Raw genomic sequence first — 21,329 nt, 5'->3', positions numbered from 1 at the left:
ATGACATAATTTACTTTATTTAACCATTTTTGCATACCGTTTTTCCATACCCATAAAATTTCATAAAAGTGCTCCATACAACTTGTTCATCATATTACAAATCTTCTGAATACAGTTAACCTCCTGAGACTCAAGCATGACTGCTGTGTGCATTTTCCATTTCCCTTTTTTATTTGTAACTATTAGCCCCAAGTAAACATGCAAAAAATAATAATAATTAAAAACAATTCACAGCAAAAAGTTTTCCTATAAATTGTTGTCCTCATATGTGGGACTGTCCACATAAGTTGTTTTTATAATATGATATAATACCAAGATATAGAAATTCAGTTTTTTTTTTTTTTTTATCAAATTGTTTATTGCTTCCAGGAGTGTTGGTTGTTCATGTTTTACAAATCAGACATTACAGCTGATTTTCTGTACAGCTGCTTTGTATTGGGAAAAGCACAAATAAAAAACTATATAGAAATAAAAACGATTTGACTTGATTTGACTATTATGTTAAAAAAAAAAAAAATCTAAAAAAAAAATCAACTTTGGCAACAAAATCTCAGTGTTCTATTTTTGCACTGTCAAACAAACAAACAAGTGATAGCCAGTGCAGAAGCATTTTACCAATCAGAAATTAGCATAAATAATTCGGTTTCAAAGTAATGGCCAGCATCGTCCAATCACTGCCAACTATGTTAAATAAAAATGATACATTATAAATACTGAATCTATGCACTGATTACTATTATCTGATCTCTGCCAACCATGTTAAGTGCTCCAAACATCATCTGCAACCTGAAACTGAACTTTTAGTCAGATGTTATGAATGAATGCACTTGGCTGCATAGGAAAGCTATAGAATGCTCCCTTGCTCCCTATTTAGTGAATGACTTAAACTTCAGTTGTGCTGTCTGTCTGCACTGGTCTCAGAACAGTTCAAAAAGCACCTTATTTTCATCCTAACTTCTTACAGTATAATTTTTCAGCTTTTGGATGAACCCATTCATTCTAAATGTGGTAAATATAGGATTTCTAAAGGGAAAAATAGCATCATTGTGTTTAACAGCATGCCGTTTCATGATAAATCACTCAAATGTTTTAAATGGCATATTGAATGAAACTAGAGACTCTAATCTTTTGACTCAAACAGGTTTCAGTGTAAAAACGTAATTAGGTTTCTTACCAGATGTAGTTTTGTTGGCGTTTATCCCAAAGACAATCTTCACTGAGATCTATGGCAAGTTTTTTTGTCACATGACTCGATGTGTCATAAGTTTAACCCTTTACTTACAGGCCAGAGTGTCCTGAACTGATTCAGTCAGTTTAAATTAAATGATACATATAGTATAGAGAAGACAAAACACTGGACTGTGTGCCCATGCAGAAAGACGAAGGGTTCAACAAGGTTAAGATAGCTTTGTGTGTGAACAGACGTTATTCACTGAAAATATTGACATCCACTCAAACTTTCTATTGAATGTTCATGAGACAATTAGCAATGTCCAATTTGTGAACTTATCATTCTTTTCAGTTGCATATTTTTTAAATGAATCAGTTGATCCAGTACAACAGACCACTGAAGGGGAAGATTATCAGTGTAAAACAGCTTAAAATATAATCCGTTCCTCACACGATAGCTATCCTGTAGCTTCAGAAGACTTGGAAAATATAATATGATACAGTTCTTTTATTGTTTTTGAGCTTGGTCCTCACTCACATTAGTTAAATGAAGAAAGTGGCCAGAATATTCTTCAAAAATGCAAAAAAATAAAAATAAAATATCAGCAGAAGAAATAAAGTCATACAGGATTAGAACAACATGAGGGTGAATACATTTTATTTATTTTTTTACACACAAACACACATACACAAGAAGTCCTTTCACATCATGTTTTCAGTCCGTGCTACCTCAATCCCATCTAAACAAAGCATGTAAGCTGCAGAATGAGTTAACGTGTCATCTTTGTGCCAAACCATGGTCAAACATTCATCAACGTGTCCCTTCAAATCGTAGAAAGTAGTTAGAAAGAAAAAACAAAACAGAATATAGACAGATAGGAGGCAGATCTGAAAAGAAGTATATCTTGTCACCTCCTCAACACTGAAGTGTATTGTGTGTGCAGGTGCACATGTGTAGCCAGCTGTGAGACAACAATAACCAAAAATAGACTGAAAATGGCGCTAAAACAGACGTGTGAACGGGCCTGCTGTGACATTTCTCTTGTCTGCATTAGTCATGTGAATCCCTCCGGTTCTAGAACACCTCCCCAGGACCCAATACTGTTCTTCCGAGCCTTTCCACACAAAACACAGTGCTATTTACGGCCCTCAGCAGGGACTATGCCACGTCTCTGCAGATTAACTTGTTAAAAACGGCAAAGAGAAACTGCATCAATCTGAGGCCCTCACAAAAAGTGTGTAAATGGGCATTGAATAGGCCAACCCAGATGTGTATGACTATCTTTATTATGCAGAATACAAAAAAACAACATTTTTTTTGAAGAATATATCAGCTCTGTAGGTCACAATGCAAGTGAATGGGTACCAACATTTTGAAGTCTCAATCACATAAACCACTGGAGTTGTATGATTATTTTTATGCTGCCTTTATCTGCTTTTTTGAGCTTCAAAGTTCAGGTCTGCATTGTACAGGCCTTAAGAGCTGGAATATTCTTAAAAAATTATTTGTTTGTGTTCAGCTGAAGAAAGAAATTCATGATGACAGAATTTTCTTTTTTTGGGTGAACTATCCCTTTAAAATGAAGTATGCAATTGCACTTTTAAGGATGCAACGGACAAGATTTTCACCCAAAAATTACCTAAATATTAATGTTGTTCCAATCGCATGCCATTGGAGGATTGAAATATGATGCATGAGTTGCACTGACTACTTTATGATCATTTTGGCCACTTTTTTAGGCTTTGAAGTGAATCACTATCAACTCATTGTATTGAAAAGAGGGACCAAGATATTCATAACCAGCTATTCCAGGCTGGGACACCAGTGAACTACCTTAGGCTGATTGAAGGTGGGGGTTTATCTTCAGCAGGGACGAACTATTGCACATAGCAATATGTCAAGAAACAACATGGAGGAAAGGATTGTGGGTCATTTTGTGCACTAATTTGCACAGAATAGGCTAAAGAGTCTAAAAAATAAGCATGAGACATTGGCAACAGTAGCTTCTGCAGCAGAATTGAGGGTAACGTGATAAAAGTAACATGTGTTCTGTAATCAGATTACTTTTCAAGTAACGAGTAAAGTAATGCAATATTTTTTATTTGATATTTTCATAATATCCCAGTTATTTTTTTAAATAAGTACACCTCTACTTACCCCGTATTGTTATAAATCAGGAGTAAAAGTGTGCAAACTTCGAGGACGGGCATGATGGGCATTGCAGTTCAAGAGAGCGGGAGGCTTACTAGAGATGTTCAATGAGGTTGTAGTCTGTGTGTGTGTGTGTGTGTGTGCATGATGGGCATTGTAGTTCTAGAGAGCGGGAGGCTTACTAGAGATGTTCAATGAGGTTGTAGTCTGTGTGTGTGTGTGTGTGTGTGTGTGTGTGTGTGTGTGTGTGCATGATGGGCATTGTAGTTCTAGAGAGCGGGAGGCTTACTAGAGATGTTCAATGAGGTTGTAGTCTGTGTGTGTGTGTGTGTGCATGATGGGCATTGTAGTTCTAGAGAGCGGGAGGCTTACTAGAGATGTTCAATGAGGTTGTAGTCTGTGTGTGTGTGTGTGTGTGTGTGTGTGTGTGTGTGCATGATGGGCATTGTAGTTCTAGAGAGCGGGAGGCTTACTAGAGATGTTCAATGAGGTTGTAGTCTGTGTGTGTGTGTGTGTGTGTGTGTGCATGATGGGCATTGTAGTTCTAGAGAGCGGGAGGCTTACTAGAGATGTTCAATGAGGTTGTAGTCTGTGTGTGCATGATGGGCATTGTAGTTCTAGAGAGCGGGAGGCTTACTAGAGATGTTCAATGAGGCTGTTGTCTGTGTGTGTGTGTGTGTGTGTGTGTGTGTGCATGATGGGCATTGTAGTTCTAGAGAGCGGGAGGCTTACTAGAGATGTTCAATGAGGTTGTTGTCTGTGTGTGCATGATGGGCATTGTAGTTCTAGAGAGCGGGAGGTTTACTAGAGATGTTCAGTGAGGTTGTTGTCTGTGTGTGTGTGCATGATGGGCATTGTAGTTCTAGAGAGCGGGAGGTTTACTAGAGATGTTCAGTGAGGTTGTTGTCTGTGTGTGTGTGCATGATGGGCATTGTAGTTCTAGAGAGCGGGAGGTTTACTAGAGATGTTCAATGAGGTTGTAGTCTGTGTGTGCATGATGGGCATTGTAGTTCTAGAGAGCGGGAGGCTTACTAGAGATGTTCAATGAGGTTGTAGTCTGTGTGTGTGTGTGTGTGTGTGTGTGCATGATGGGCATTGTAGTTCTAGAGAGCGGGAGGCTTACTAGAGATGTTCAATGAGGTTGTAGTCTGTGTGTGTGTGTGTGTGTGTGTGTGTGTGTGTGTGTGTGTGTGTGTGTGTGTGTGCATGATGGGCATTGTAGTTCTAGAGAGCGGGAGGCTTACTAGAGATGTTCAATGAGGTTGTAGTCTGTGTGTGTGTGGGTGTGTGTGTGTGTGTGTGTGCATGATGGGCATTGTAGTTCTAGAGAGCGGGAGGCTTACTAGAGATGTTCAATGAGGCTGTTGTCTGTGTGTGTGTGTGTGTGTGTGCATGATGGGCATTGTAGTTCTAGAGAGCGGGAGGCTTACTAGAGATGTTCAATGAGGTTGTTGTCTGCGTGTGCATGATGGGCATTGTAGTTCTAGAGAGCGGGAGGTTTACTAGAGATGTTCAATGAGGTTGTAGTCTGTGTGTGTGTGTGTGTGTGTGTGTGTGTGTGTGTGTGTGCATGATGGGCATTGCAGTTCAAGAGAGCGGGAGGTTTACTAGAGATGTTCAATGAGGTTGTAGTCTGTGTGTGCATGATGGGCATTGTAGTTCTAGAGAGCGGGAGGCTTACTAGAGATGTTCAATGAGGTTGTAGTCTGTGTGTGTGTGTGTGTGTGTGTGTGTGTGTGTGTGTGCATGATGGGCATTGTAGTTCTAGAGAGCGGGAGGCTTACTAGAGATGTTCAATGAGGTTGTAGTCTGTGTGTGTGTGTGTGTGTGTGTGCATGATGGGCATTGTAGTTCTAGAGAGCGGGAGGCTTACTAGAGATGTTCAATGAGGTTGTAGTCTGTGTGTGTGTGTGTGTGTGTGTGTGTGTGTGTGTGTGCATGATGGGCATTGTAGTTCTAGAGAGCGGGAGGCTTACTAGAGATGTTCAATGAGGTTGTAGTCTGTGTGTGCATGATGGGCATTGTAGTTCTAGAGAGCGGGAGGCTTACTAGACATGTTCAATGAGGCTGTTGTCTGTGTGTGTGTGTGTGTGTGTGCATGATGGGCATTGTAGTTCTAGAGAGCGGGAGGCTTACTAGAGATGTTCAATGAGGTTGTTGTCTGTGTGTGCATGATGGGCATTGTAGTTCTAGAGAGCGGGAGGTTTACTAGAGATGTTCAGTGAGGTTGTTGTCTGTGTGTGTGTGTGCATGATGGGCATTGTAGTTCTAGAGAGCGGGAGGCTTACTAGAGATGTTCAATGAGGTTGTTGTCTGTGTGTGCATGATGGGCATTGTAGTTCTAGAGAGCGGGAGGCTTACTAGAGATGTTCAATGAGGTTGTAGTCTGTGTGTGTGTGTGTGTGTGTGTGTGTGCATGATGGGCATTGTAGTTCTAGAGAGCGGGAGGCTTACTAGAGATGTTCAATGAGGTTGTAGTCTGTGTGTGCATGATGGGCATTGTAGTTCTAGAGAGCGGGAGGCTTACTAGAGATGTTCAATGAGGTTGTTGTCTGCGTGTGCATGATGGGCATTGTAGTTCTAGAGAGCGGGAGGTTTACTAGAGATGTTCAATGAGGTTGTAGTCTGTGTGTGTGTGTGTGTGTGTGTGTGTGTGTGTGTGTGCATGATGGGCATTGCAGTTCAAGAGAGCGGGAGGTTTACTAGAGATGTTCAATGAGGTTGTAGTCTGTGTGTGCATGATGGGCATTGTAGTTCTAGAGAGCGGGAGGCTTACTAGAGATGTTCAATGAGGTTGTAGTCTGTGTGTGTGTGTGTGTGTGTGTGTGTGTGTGTGTGTGTGTGTGCATGATGGGCATTGTAGTTCTAGAGAGCGGGAGGCTTACTAGAGATGTTCAATGAGGTTGTAGTCTGTGTGTGTGTGTGTGTGTGTGTGTGTGTGTGCATGATGGGCATTGTAGTTCTAGAGAGCGGGAGGCTTACTAGAGATGTTCAATGAGGTTGTAGTCTGTGTGTGTGTGTGTGTGTGTGTGTGTGTGTGTGCATGATGGGCATTGTAGTTCTAGACAGCGGGAGGCTTACTAGAGATGTTCAATGAGGTTGTAGTCTGTGTGTGCATGATGGGCATTGTAGTTCTAGAGAGCGGGAGGCTTACTAGACATGTTCAATGAGGCTGTTGTCTGTGTGTGTGTGTGTGTGTGTGCATGATGGGCATTGTAGTTCTAGAGAGCGGGAGGCTTACTAGAGATGTTCAATGAGGTTGTTGTCTGTGTGTGCATGATGGGCATTGTAGTTCTAGAGAGCGGGAGGTTTACTAGAGATGTTCAGTGAGGTTGTTGTCTGTGTGTGTGTGTGCATGATGGGCATTGTAGTTCTAGAGAGCGGGAGGCTTACTAGAGATGTTCAATGAGGTTGTTGTCTGTGTGTGCATGATGGGCATTGTAGTTCTAGAGAGCGGGAGGTTTACTAGAGATGTTCAGTGAGGTTGTTGTCTGTGTGTGTGTGTGTGCATGATGGGCATTGTAGTTCTAGAGAGCGGGAGGTTTACTAGAGATGTTCAGTGAGGTTGTTGTCTGTGTGTGTGTGTGCATGATGGGCATTGTAGTTCTAGAGAGCGGGAGGCTTACTAGAGATGTTCAATGAGGTTGTAGTCTGTGTGTGTGTGTGTGTGTGTGTGTGTGTGTGTGTGTGTGCATGATGGGCATTGTAGTTCTAGAGAGCGGGAGGCTTACTAGAGATGTTCAATGAGGTTGTAGTCTGTGTGTGTGTGTGTGTGTGTGTGTGTGTGCATGATGGGCATTGTAGTTCTAGAGAGCGGGAGGCTTACTAGAGATGTTCAATGAGGTTGTAGTCTGTGTGTGTGTGTGTGTGTGTGTGTGTGTGTGCATGATGGGCATTGTAGTTCTAGAGAGCGGGAGGCTTACTAGAGATGTTCAATGAGGTTGTAGTCTGTGTGTGCATGATGGGCATTGTAGTTCTAGAGAGCGGGAGGCTTACTAGACATGTTCAATGAGGCTGTTGTCTGTGTGTGTGTGTGTGTGTGTGCATGATGGGCATTGTAGTTCTAGAGAGCGGGAGGCTTACTAGAGATGTTCAATGAGGTTGTTGTCTGTGTGTGCATGATGGGCATTGTAGTTCTAGAGAGCGGGAGGTTTACTAGAGATGTTCAGTGAGGTTGTTGTCTGTGTGTGTGTGTGCATGATGGGCATTGTAGTTCTAGAGAGCGGGAGGCTTACTAGAGATGTTCAATGAGGTTGTTGTCTGTGTGTGCATGATGGGCATTGTAGTTCTAGAGAGCGGGAGGCTTACTAGAGATGTTCAATGAGGTTGTAGTCTGTGTGTGTGTGTGTGTGTGTGTGTGTGCATGATGGGCATTGTAGTTCTAGAGAGCGGGAGGCTTACTAGAGATGTTCAATGAGGTTGTAGTCTGTGTGTGCATGATGGGCATTGTAGTTCTAGAGAGCGGGAGGCTTACTAGAGATGTTCAATGAGGTTGTTGTCTGCGTGTGCATGATGGGCATTGTAGTTCTAGAGAGCGGGAGGTTTACTAGAGATGTTCAATGAGGTTGTAGTCTGTGTGTGTGTGTGTGTGTGTGTGTGTGTGTGTGTGTGTGTGCATGATGGGCATTGCAGTTCAAGAGAGCGGGAGGTTTACTAGAGATGTTCAATGAGGTTGTAGTCTGTGTGTGCATGATGGGCATTGTAGTTCTAGAGAGCGGGAGGCTTACTAGAGATGTTCAATGAGGTTGTAGTCTGTGTGTGTGTGTGTGTGTGTGTGTGTGTGTGTGTGTGTGTGTGCATGATGGGCATTGTAGTTCTAGAGAGCGGGAGGCTTACTAGAGATGTTCAATGAGGTTGTAGTCTGTGTGTGTGTGTGTGTGTGTGTGTGTGTGCATGATGGGCATTGTAGTTCTAGAGAGCGGGAGGCTTACTAGAGATGTTCAATGAGGTTGTAGTCTGTGTGTGTGTGTGTGTGTGTGTGTGTGTGTGTGCATGATGGGCATTGTAGTTCTAGAGAGCGGGAGGCTTACTAGAGATGTTCAATGAGGTTGTAGTCTGTGTGTGCATGATGGGCATTGTAGTTCTAGAGAGCGGGAGGCTTACTAGACATGTTCAATGAGGCTGTTGTCTGTGTGTGTGTGTGTGTGTGTGCATGATGGGCATTGTAGTTCTAGAGAGCGGGAGGCTTACTAGAGATGTTCAATGAGGTTGTTGTCTGTGTGTGCATGATGGGCATTGTAGTTCTAGAGAGCGGGAGGTTTACTAGAGATGTTCAGTGAGGTTGTTGTCTGTGTGTGTGTGTGCATGATGGGCATTGTAGTTCTAGAGAGCGGGAGGCTTACTAGAGATGTTCAATGAGGTTGTTGTCTGTGTGTGCATGATGGGCATTGTAGTTCTAGAGAGCGGGAGGTTTACTAGAGATGTTCAGTGAGGTTGTTGTCTGTGTGTGTGTGTGTGCATGATGGGCATTGTAGTTCTAGAGAGCGGGAGGTTTACTAGAGATGTTCAGTGAGGTTGTTGTCTGTGTGTGTGTGTGCATGATGGGCATTGTAGTTCTAGAGAGCGGGAGGTTTACTAGAGATGTTCAATGAGGTTGTAGTCTGTGTGTGCATGATGGGCATTGTAGTTCTAGAGAGCGGGAGGCTTACTAGAGATGTTCAATGAGGTTGTAGTCTGTGTGTGTGTGTGTGTGTGTGTGTGTGTGTGTGTGTGTGTGTGTGTGTGCATGATGGGCATTGTAGTTCTAGAGAGCGGGAGGCTTACTAGAGATGTTCAATGAGGTTGTAGTCTGTGTGTGTGTGTGTGTGTGTGTGTGTGTGCATGATGGGCATTGTAGTTCTAGAGAGCGGGAGGCTTACTAGAGATGTTCAATGAGGTTGTAGTCTGTGTGTGCATGATGGGCATTGTAGTTCTAGAGAGCGGGAGGCTTACTAGAGATGTTCAATGAGGCTGTTGTCTGTGTGTGTGTGTGTGTGCATGATGGGCATTGTAGTTCTAGAGAGCGGGAGGCTTACTAGAGATGTTCAATGAGGTTGTTGTCTGTGTGTGCATGATGGGCATTGTAGTTCTAGAGAGCGGGAGGTTTACTAGAGATGTTCAGTGAGGTTGTTGTCTGTGTGTGTGTGTGTGTGTGCATGATGGGCATTGTAGTTCTAGAGAACGGGAGGTTTACTAGAGATGTTCAATGAGGTTGTAGTCTGTGTGTGCATGATGGGCATTGTAGTTCTAGAGAGCGGGAGGTTTACTAGAGATGTTCAGTGAGGTTGTAGTCCGTGTACATGATGGACATTGTAGTTCTAGAGAGCGGGAGGCTTACTTGAGATGGTCAATGAGGTTGTAGTCTGTGTATGCATGATGAACATTGTAGTTCTAGAGAGCGGGAGGCTTACTAGAGATGTTCAATGAGGTTGTAGTCTGTGTGTGCATGATGGACATTGTAGTTCTAGAGAGCGGGAGGCTTACTAGAGATGTTCAATGAGGTTGTAGTCTGTGTGTGCATGATGGACATTGTAGTTCTAGAGAGCGGGAGGCTTACTAGAGATGTTCAACGAGGTTGTAGTCTGTGTGTGCATGATGGACATTGTAGTTCTAGAGAGCGGGAGGCTTACTAGAGACGTTCAATGAGGCTGTTGTCTGTGTGTGTGTGTGTGTGTGTGTGCATGATGGGCATTGTAGTTCTAGAGAGCGGGAGGCTTACTAGAGATGTTCAATGAGGTTGTTGTCTGTGTGTGCATGATGGGCATTGTAGTTCTAGAGAGCGGGAGGTTTACTAGAGATGTTCAGTGAGGTTGTTGTCTGTGTGTGTGTGTGCATGATGGGCAATGTAGTTCTAGAGAGCGGGAGGTTTACTAGAGATGTTCAGTGAGGTTGTTGTCTGTGTGTGTGTGTGCATGATGGGCATTGTAGTTCTAGAGAACGGGAGGTTTACTAGAGATGTTCAATGAGGTTGTAGTCTGTGTGTGCATGATGGGCATTGTAGTTCTAGAGAGCGGGAGGTTTACTAGAGATGTTCAGTGAGGTTGTAGTCCGTGTGCATGATGGACATTGTAGTTCTAGAGAGCGGGAGGCTTACTAGAGATGTTCAATGAGGTTGTAGTCTGTGTGTGCATGATGGACATTGTAGTTCTAGAGAGTGGGAGGCTTACTAGAGATGTTCAACGAGGTTGTAGTCTGTGTGTGCATGATGGACATTGTAGTTCTAGAGAGCGGGAGGCTAACTAGAGATGTTCAGTGAGGTTGTAGTCTGTGTGTGCATGATGGACATTGTAGTTCTAGAGAGCGGGAGGCTTACTAGAGATGTTCAATGAGGTTGTAGTCTGTGTGTGCATGATGGACATTGTAGTTCTAGAGAGCGGGAGGCTTACTAGAGATGTTCAATGAGGTTGTAGTCTGTGTGTGCATGATGGGCATTATAGTGTGTGCCTGATGGGTATTGTAGTTCCAGAGAGTCGTGCTTATCAGCAATGGGCAGAGCACAAGTCTTCTTTTGCACACCCTGATATTTATGTTTTAAAAATATATTGCTGGTAAAGGAATGTAAATCTGAATGCTTCAGTGGAATCCAGCTGTGCTCATAATTTGCAACGGTGGATTTTTTTTTGTGTACTGGAGCTTAAATGAGCAGACATCATAAACTTTGCCATTGTCATGACAATCACAGCAAGAGTTAAGAAATGTGTTCTCATAAGGTAACATTTTTAAAAAAATTTAACATTCGGGTTAGTGATACTTTGATACTCGTGATTGATTCATGTAGGCTGCATTTAAAAGTGTGTAAACATTCATTTTCGTGGTACAATATAGCACAGGTATAAGGGGGGAAGTCTTCCCATGGCCACAGAATGATTATAGAGATACATACAACATGGAATTATCCCTGACTGTTTGTGCATCCAAATGGCTTTGTTTTAAAGCATTTAACATTCGGATGAGTGAAACATGATTCTTTCATGTGTTAATGCACACTGCATTAAAAAAAAAAGCAGTAAACACGGCTATGCAGAGGGATTATATGACTAGTCTTCCATTGTCCACGGCATGATACTCATTCAATTCACTGACTTATGCAGCCGAACTGCTCAGTGATACAGCTCACCTTAACTGGGAGAATGAGATGAGAAAAGCTGACTCTGGATTGGCAGCTGTGTGGATTGGCAGCTGTGAGCAACATACTACATGGTTTGTGTACGCAGAAAACATTTCTTAATTTCTTAAAATATTCAAAATTTTTAAGTAATTTGATTCGTGAAAAAGTTTTGAAGACAATTTAGTAGCATTAAAAATTATTCCATTTAATTTGTATCAACATGCGCCTTTGAAGTTGTATGCGATCAACCAGTGGCATTTGTACACACCAGGGATCAACGCAAAACAAGCATGCACTAAGATGACTTAAATGAAAAATATTCATTTATTCATCAGACTTATTCCTTGAACATGTTAGGTTGGCATTTCCCAATGAATTTTATCTGGATTCTGAAAAACATTTCAAGTTGACTCTGGCATTGTCGATGAGCACAGCACATGATGACATACGTACATGACGCAAGTTCAAGTGTTGGACTTTGCTGCTTTAGGTAAGACAGTGTTTATTCTTCATTATTCATGTTGGCTGCCATGTTGATGGAAAAACAAATCATGCATATTCCTGTTATTGAGTCTTTATTATAAATATGATGTAAAGACCTACTGATTGTAGACTTTCTAAATATAAGTTATTTTGACATGTATTGTACAGAAGCTAGCATGACCTGTAATGTCTCTACATATCTCTTGTATTTGTATTGTATGCAGTGCAGAAGAGAGAGTGGCGGTGAGAAAAAAGTAAAGCAAAAGTAATGTAACGCTTTACTTCCATAAAAATTAACGTTTTAATTAATTTAGTTACTTTTTTTAAAGGAGTAACGCAATATTCTTACGAGTTACTATTAAAAGGTACGTTACCCAACACTGTTCAGCAGCTAGATTTCAAACAATTTGGCTACAATCTGGGGCTTCTGAGTTTCAGTCTTGTAGCTTGTGCTTATCTTAAGAAAATGGTGCTGGATAGAAATTTAGCAGCTATGGAAAGATGATCTAATGTGAAATCATATCATAATAAAAGTTAATGCAAGCTGCAGGAGGGCTCATAAGTATCTTTTTAGTGTTTTGAAAGCCATCTAACAGCACTGCCAACCACACCAAAGGCCTTATGGTAGAGACAACTGACTGGCATCACCTTATACCTTTATAATTATATAACTATTGTGTAATTTGAGATTTAATCCTCCTATAACTCTCCCACGGCACATCTGCAGTACGAGGTGTCAAGACAATTTGGTTACAGGCTTTAATGGTGTGTGCTAGGGTACTCTATTTCCATATTAGCGGGCCTATCTACCGCAGCAGTCTCGCGCAAGGAGCGAGAAGCTCATTTACAACAGAGGGTGGATCTGGGTGAAATTAGAGTAGATTACCATATTTAGATTTATTAGATGCCCATCACCGTGGAAACAGAGGAGCATAGCAGCTTCTCAAGGAGGTGTGAATGTTTAATATGATTAACATCTGTGATGGATGAGCTGTCTAACGGCCCTCAATTAAACAATAACTATTTCACAGGCTGGCCAATGACAAAGAAAGTCAAACAGCGTATGCCAATGCATGACTGCCAAGTCAACTGTCCACAGCTTGATGCGATCAGCATTGAATGGTCTGTGCTGAGGCTCTGCATGCACTTTGGAGGGCAAATATAGTCACTTATATTGGGCCACTGGGGCCCCAAAGGGTGCAGACCATTAAGCACTGTGGGGTTTCACTGCAATGAAGGTAAAAAAGAGAGACTGACTGAAGCTAAAATGCAGGAATGAGGAGTATTTTAGTATATTACTATATTACTTTAAGTAATAGTTCACACAAAATGGAAATTCTGTCATTCATATCTCATTCTTATGTTGTTCCAGACATGTATGAATTTCTTTCCTCAGTTGAACAAAAGTAACGGTTTCAAAAATGTTCACGTCTGGGGCCTGGGTAGCTCAGCAAGTAAAGAGGCTGACTACCACTGCGTCTACAGTCAGGAGTTCAAATCCAGGGCATGCTGACTGACTCCAGCCAGGTCTCCTAAGCAACCAAATTTGCCCAGTTGCTTGGGAGGCTAGAGTCACATGGGGTAATCTCCACGTGGTCACTATAATGTGGTTCGCTCTCGGTAGGGCGTGTGGTGAGTTGTGTGTAGATGCCGCGGAGAATAGTGTGAAGCGTCCACATATGCTCAACAAGCCACATGATAAGATAAGCGGATTGACAGTCTCAGACACAGAGGCAACTGAGATTCGTCCTCCGCCACCCAGATTGAGGCGTGGCACTACGACGCCACGAGGACTTAGAGTGCATTGGGAATTCCAAATTGGGTAGAAAAGGGGAGAAAATAAATAAATCTTCACGTCTTTTTGCCATATAAAGAAATTGAATAGTGACTTTGTGCTGTCAAGCTCCATAAAGGACAAAAAACCCATAAAACCCAGTTCTAGTAGTTGATATGGCTTTTTGATATGTCAATTTTCACTGTTAAAGGGGTCATTATATACTGAATCAAATTTTACTTGATCTTTTGGCATATAAAATGTCTTTGAGCTATAAAATCTAACTAAGTTTGAGACCTGAAAACTTCCTCCTTAATAGAAAAATAGCATTTATTTAAACCAGGCTCCAGAAATGGGCCATTTTTAATCTAGGGAGGTGTTTCAGGCACGTCCAGCTGGGAGGAGGCCTCAGGGAAGACCCAGGATTAGGTGGAGAGATTACATCTCCACACTGGCCTGGGAACGCCTCGGAGTCCCCCAGTCAGAGCTGGTTAATGTGGATGGGGAAGTTTGGGGCCCCCTGCTGGAGCAGCTGCCCTCGCGACCCGACTTCGGATAAGCGGTTGAAGATGGATGGATGGATGTTTTGGTGCAGAAAAAAGTTATAAACATTATATGTAAAACTCAGGGAAGATAATACAATTATAAATAAGAGTATGTCATGACCCCTTTAAGTCTTCTGAAGCCATATAATCACTTTGTGTGATGACAGAATGAAATTGAATTCATTATTCACTCTAAAAATACATTTTAATCATTGATCAACTCCTGCATACAGTGCCCTAACCAAGGGTGTTTGGGGGACTGGACAAAACGTCAAACCTTATTAATTTGTGTATCATGGTGCTGTAGGTAATGTTGTAGTAAGATGTTGTACTTTAAGAAAGCTCATTTCAAACCTATGAACCCACTGTCCATGATTGAATCAAGTTCAGCCAGAGTTATTTGTGCTCCACAACCAACTGTAAACTCAAATTCTGGTATACAAGGCTCACTTTTCACACTTCAATCAATTACACATTTTTAAAAATCAAGTACGGGACCTAGATTTTTTTCTCATTGAGTATTCTGGTTCACTAAGAAATTAAATATATTACGGAAGTAAAATGAGTTGTAAAAAAACTATTAATGTTGACCTTAAGTGCCTTCTTTTAAGGGAACAATGTTGACGGCACATGGCTCTAGTCTTGTGGGGATTGAACCAGCAACCTTTCAGTTTCCAGTAGTGCTTTAACCACTAAACACTCTCTAGGATCTCAAGCCTTACAAAATAGTTTGAGGTGAAACACAGATCACATGGGGTGACTTTTAATTCTATGTGAATCATAACCTAACATCTCTGACTAATTATAAAAGCAATGTTTTAATAATGTTATGCATGAGAATTAAGAGTTTTAATAACCTCCTGCACTGAATCCAAAGAATTCAGTTTATGGATGAGAAATAAAGAGAGTGAGAAGGTGAAAGTGAGAGAGAGTGCTTATGATATCAGAGCAGATGTAAAATATCTTAAGTGCATGACCTTTCTGAAACGGTGCCCGTTGTTTATGCAGTCAGTCCAGAGGGCGACAGATGGGTTCGCACTTGACTCGGTCTCTAAAATTTTATGAGAAAATCTATTAGAATATGTCATCCTCTCCAGTCAGCCTTGCCAGTGGAGAGATTCGGTCATGGTCACAATGCCCAAATCCACAGTGTTTAGTGAGAGAGATTAGCACGTTTTCACTGTGAGAGAAAAACAAACTTCTCTGGTTTCAAGGAAGGGAAACTTCACAGTCTTTATGTGAGGAATGAGACGTAAATGTAATGGAGACAGAGGAACAACAGAAGAATCTACATGTTTAAGTTCTCTGAAGGAAATGTGAGTGGTGTACGGTCGTGCACATGTATCCGCCACAATGCTATAGGGTGTTGTGGGTGGTTGCCAGGGCATTGCAATGCAGTTGCTAATGTGTTCTGGGTTGTTGTAGGGCATTTCTAGGTGATTAGTAGGGTGTGCTAGGTGGTTGCTTACTGGACCAAATGGAATAAAAAAAAGTCCACCCCCAATTGTCTATGATATCATGGTTTTTATATGATTGCTATATACATGTCAAACAATATACTGTAAGTCTATGGGGTCATTTTGTTTTAAATTAGGGGGATGTTAAGTTGCTCAGGTTGTCATTCCAAGGTTGGGCCAAAATACACATTTTCTTTCAATGTCCACATGTAAATTTGAAATTCAGAGGGCTGAACCGAACAGGTTTAGTTGCCAGTAGGTGAAGCCAGGACTGTCTATAGTACCCTCTTATTATGCATAAAGAAGCAGAAGGGGACAGAGTTCAAAAGAAGTTCGGATCACTTCTAATCATGCTTCGCTCACATTCTGATGACAGCATACACTTCTATGGACCTCCCTTCATAAAACATTACAATCTACTGGTCCAAACTGGCCTTTTAATATGGTATAACCAGAGTCCAAAATCAACACTCACCGGGCGCCAAATGCAAGTAAAAGTTTGTTTTGACAAGTAAATAAAACAGTTACTTCCCTAATGTAAGTGATGTGAGTGAATCAAATGAAATTAAACAATCTGCTAAAGAACACATGGACATTTCAAACAACTTTTACCAGAGAACTAAACAAGTTTATATACGTTTTTTAATTATTAATCTTTTTTCAGATCTCTATGTGGCGACACGTAAAATATTCTTTGCATTCAGCCACCAAAATGAAAACATGAGAGGGAAAAAATTACAACGGGTCTTGTAACGGTTTCAAAGAGATGAAGACTAGCTTGTTTATGATGCTGTGAGTCACATTATGAACTAAACACTTTGCCACTAATGAATAACTGCTAAATAACCCCATTGACATAACGAAAAAAATATACTTCTAATAAAAATAATATAATAATACAGTTTAATGGCCATTAAATATTTAAAGCTGGTACGTCCTTGGTTCACTTCCCTTTGGCAACTGTTACAAAAAGTACATTTTGGACCCTAGATTTAACCTATAGGATTGAAGTTAAAATCTTTACATGACTGATCTTTGAATCTGAAATCAAAAGAGATTTGGGTACATTTTTGTTCAGAAGGTTCTTTTGTAAAAATGTCACGTTTTGTGGAAAACGATTTGCTGTACTGATGCAAATTCACCAAATTAATTGCAAGTTTTGCAATAAGATGACCTCAGAGGAGAGACTTGGCTCATCTATCCATTTGTTTTTGTTATACATTTTTATTGATTCCAGTCACAGATTAAATAAACCTGACAGAAAATATTTATTAAAATGATATTGATTTATAAACCCTTCCCCCCAATACATCACACATAATATTCTGAACCCTCAACCAAAATTCTTGGATCTTAACACAACACAAAAAAACATGGGTTGTGTCTCCATCTTCTGATTAGTATCACCAGCAGGTGGGTGTGTGTTTGAGACCAAGTCTATACAATTTAGAAGGAGTCCAATAGAATCGACGTAAAATCTTAAATTGCATCAGACGCACCCTTGGATGTAGATGTAGACTTGACATGTTTTAGAATCCTTGCCCACTCTCCCTCCTCCAATACCAAGTTTTAATCTTTCTTCCATAATCTCCTGGTAGAAGTTAAAGCTCCATCCCCAGACTCTGAATTAACAGAGAGTAATACACTGATGCCTCATGTCCTTTTCCAAAATCAGTAATCACCACTCCCAATGTATCTGCCACTTTAGAGGGGGGGTATGCTACTCCCAAAAATATTACAAAGCAGGTCGCGCAGATGTAAATACCTAAAGAACTGAGATCTGGGAATCCTAAAATGTTTAACTTAGGGCTGTCAATTTAACGCATTAATTCAGTGCGATTAATTTTACAAAAATAACGTGTTCAAAAAATTTACGCGTTTAATCGCAATGCCCCCCCGGACCATAGTAAGGAAGAGTCCTGAGAAATGCAAGCTTGTAGTACCACCTGTTTACTCCAGAGGGCAGTAAGTGAAATTTCAGCTGTATGAGCAACGTGCAGTTTATAGAGTGAAGAAAACACTTCAATAGGCAGAACAACACAAACATGCGTAACGTTCTTGCGTTCAAAACACTTAATTGAGCACAAATGCGATCAAAGGGATCTCAAGATGTGTTTAAAGATTGAGTAGTAAACTATATTTAACTTGAAACAGTGACCAAAACATTTTATGTTTATGATGCAACACACCCGAGACGCTACACAAGCATGTCTGGTGCTGGATTGTGACAAATTCACTTGTGAAATGGATTGCTCGAACTGTGTGCCAATAATTGACTTATGATCAATAATATGGTAGTAAACAATACATTGTATTCTAAAGCCGCTTTTTGTATTGTCTTATCAATGATTAAGAATGTAATGCATTTTAATTAACTGAATATATATATATATATATATATATATATACATATATATATATATATATATATATATATATATATATATATATATATATATATATTGTTCTAACATACACCTTCTGGTGCTACTTGGACACGTCATCAGTGATGAACCCGGGGTCAAAAGGTGTTTCGGTCTTTAATCAACAGACACCCTCGCCGGGCGACCCAGCCGGGGGTGATCAGTCCCCGGCCTGTGTCCAAGTGGAGTGCTACTCCACGGTTCCCCCTCCTGATCCACAACCATCGTGGAGGCTTTTTCGGCAGCCTCAGAGATGTTCTTTATGGCTCGCCTGCACAGTTGTCCTTTAACTCCAAGGAGTTTGAGTGTTCGGGGTAACGACTGTCCTGCAAAGCCCCGGCAACCGACCTCCACTGGCTCATTGCGTGTTTTCCAGCCGCCGCTCCTGCACTCCTCCACCAGCTCTGCATATTTGGCTCTCTTACGCTCATTTGCCTCCTCCAATCTGTCTTCCCAGGGGACAGTAAGCTCCACTATGACCACGTGCCTGGTCGACTCCAATGTAATCACCACGTCTGGGCGGAGTGAAGTGGCCGTGATGTGATTCGGGAACTTGAGCTGCCTTCCAAGGTCCACTTGAAGGTGCCAGTCTCTTGCATTGGCCAGGAGCCTGCCTGGGGAGCGTGGCTGCTGATGTGCCTTCTCTCCAGCTCTGACAAAGGATATGGTTTGCTTGGAGGGCTGCTGACTCTTACTGCTCTGAATTGCTGTGGTGATAATATCCGCAAGAGCCCTGAGGACCTGGTCATGTCGCCAGCGATACCGCCCATCCCCCAAAGCCTTTGGACAGCAGCTGAGGATGTGCTCCAGTGTGCCACTCCTTTGGCACAGTTGGCATGTTGGTAAGTCTACCAGGCCCCAGCAGTGTAGGTTGGATGGGCTAGGTAGAAGATCGTACACTGAACGGATCTGGAACTTGATGCGCTGTGGTTCAGAGCTCCACAGCTCTGCCCAGGTGATCTTGCGCTGCTCGGCGTTCTCCCACCTAGTCCAGGCACCTTGCTGTTTCATACCGACCATCTTGGTCATGCGGTCCTCCTCCACCTCTGCCCGCACCTCGTCCAGCACCAACTGACGCTTCTCCCTCCCTCTTGATTTGTCATAGCGTGGCTTAGGGAAACTGCCCAGGCCTGCACGTCCCACTGCCACGTTGCCAACCAAGACACCATGCCTCAGCCGAGCCTCCGCTCTGTCCACCGCTTCCTGTGCCTTCCACTTCCTTCCCGTCTTAACACAGATTCCAGCTGAGGAGACTTTGGCATCGGAGGAATCTTGGTACATGATGACCTCCCGGGCACGTGTGACCTTGAATTCCTCAGACAAGCTGCTGATGGGAAGGTATATCTATATATATACCTATGTTTTCAAAAGATCTCAACACTCCACTCTCATATAGGTCACCTCCCTCACAATCCACTCTGACCAGCAGGAAGGGGACTTATTAATATGTAATTTTGGGTTCATCCATATGCTCGAGGCAATATTTAAATAAATGTTAATTAAATTAATTAAAAACTCTGGACACTTTTGTACTTACCACTTGATAAATGCAAATGCATGATAACAGGTGTGACTTAACTTCTACGGTTAGTTTAATAGAAAGGCTTTGCAATGGCAAAATATGGGCAAGAACTACTTGTTCAATACAAAACCAGGGAAGGGCTCTCTCAGGAGGAAGCGACCAATGAGCCAAATGTCTGAGACCGAACCCATAATAATAAAACAAAATCTTGGTAGGCCTAGCCCACCTTTGTCAATCAACCATTGTAACTTATTGAAATGTAATCTGGGACGTTTACCATTCCAAATGAAGGACGCTATGCTATTAAATTGCTTGAACTAAGAGAGGGGAACATATCTAGGGAGAGACTGTAGCAGGTAGTTGAATTTTGTAATATAATTAATTCTAATAACATTAACTTTCCCAATCATGGATAAATTTAATGAAGCCCACCAGCCCACATCACTCGAAAACCTTTTTATTGAGGGGTCAAAATGAACTATAACTAAATCACACAGATTTGCTGGGAATAAAATACGCAAATACTTAATGCCCTGTTTGAGCCACAGGAAGGCACCTGTCTGAAAAGCTGTTACTGGGCAGTATACTGTCAGAGCCAAAGCTTCGGATTTAGACCAATTAACTCTGTATCCAGAGAACTTAGAAAAGGAATGAATAATTCTGTGCAGGCAAGGCAAAGATCTAGTAAGGTAGGGGATGAAAAATAAAATGTAATCTGCGTACAGCAAAAGCTTATGCACCACACGTCCCGTCACCACCCCTGGAAAATCTTCCTTTCTTATTGTGTCTGCTAATGGTTCCAGGGCAAAATAATCTGAAATGAATCAATTTGTTTGTACCGTCGCTACTGGGTGTCTATAAAGTAACTTAATCCATTCAATAAAAGCATTCCCGAACCATATATTTCCAAAATCTTAAAAAGATAATCCCATTCTACAATATCAAATGCTTTTCAACATCAAGTGAGATGGCAACGACTGGAGTCTGATCATTTGCCACTGACCACATGATATTGATGAGACGCCTGATGTTATCAGAGGAGCTGCTGCCCGAATAAACTCCACCTGATCTACATGTATAAGAGATGTCATAACTTTATCAGTTAGCCAAAATGTTGGACAATATTTTCATGTCTAGCTGGATCAGGGAAATTGTAGGATAACTCTTACAATCGCTTGGATCTTTGTCTTTTTTAAGAATCAGATTGATCCGGGCTTGTGTCATGACTGGCAGAAGCTTTCCATTCTTTCACGATTCTATTAAAACTTATAACAAAAGTGGAGCCAGTTCTATAGCATAAGATCTAAAAAATTCAGCTGCAAAGCCATCTGGCTCTGGAGACTTACCTGAAGGCAAGGCCTTAATTACCTCACCAAGCTCCTTCAAATTTATCTCAGAATCAAGAGAAATGTTTTTCTCAGTCATCAGTTTAGGGAGATCTAATGGTTCCACAGAGTTTCTAATATCTTCATCAGTAAACAAAGATGTGGAACTATAGAGATCAAGACTGAATTCTTTAAAAGCATTATTAATATCAGTGGCTGAGGTAAATAATTCACCACCAGCAGATTTCACTGAGGGAACGGTAGAAAAGACTCTCTCTGCTATATATATATGTATAGAACCAAAAGCTTCCCGGCCTTGTCCCCCGATTCAAAGTACGACTGTCTTGCACTAAATAGCCAAAACTCCTGCTTCCGTGACAAAATAGTCCATC

General features: G+C 41.6%; 1 protein-coding gene and 1 long non-coding RNA gene across 2 annotated transcripts in view; one reads left to right on the top strand and one right to left on the bottom strand.

The window, feature by feature from the left end:
• LOC127622684 (thromboxane-A synthase-like) overlaps positions 1-21,329 on the bottom strand; it is a 111,583-nt gene that overhangs the window by 73,642 nt on the left and 16,612 nt on the right. The gene's annotated exons all lie outside the window — the stretch shown is intronic.
• Positions 1,837-11,697, top strand: LOC127622685 (uncharacterized). The gene is made up of 8 exons (XR_007967994.1): positions 1,837-3,434; positions 5,124-5,627; positions 6,581-6,805; positions 6,887-6,965; positions 7,423-7,574; positions 8,530-8,891; positions 9,331-9,874; positions 10,631-11,697. It is a non-coding gene; the product is annotated as an uncharacterized LOC127622685 (long non-coding RNA).

This window comes from Xyrauchen texanus, chromosome 29 (genome assembly GCF_025860055.1).
Source record: "Xyrauchen texanus isolate HMW12.3.18 chromosome 29, RBS_HiC_50CHRs, whole genome shotgun sequence".
Lineage (NCBI taxonomy): Eukaryota > Metazoa > Chordata > Actinopteri > Cypriniformes > Catostomidae > Xyrauchen > Xyrauchen texanus.
The sequence above is the reverse complement of the archived record's forward strand: the minus strand, read 5'-3'. Positions and strand labels throughout refer to the sequence as shown.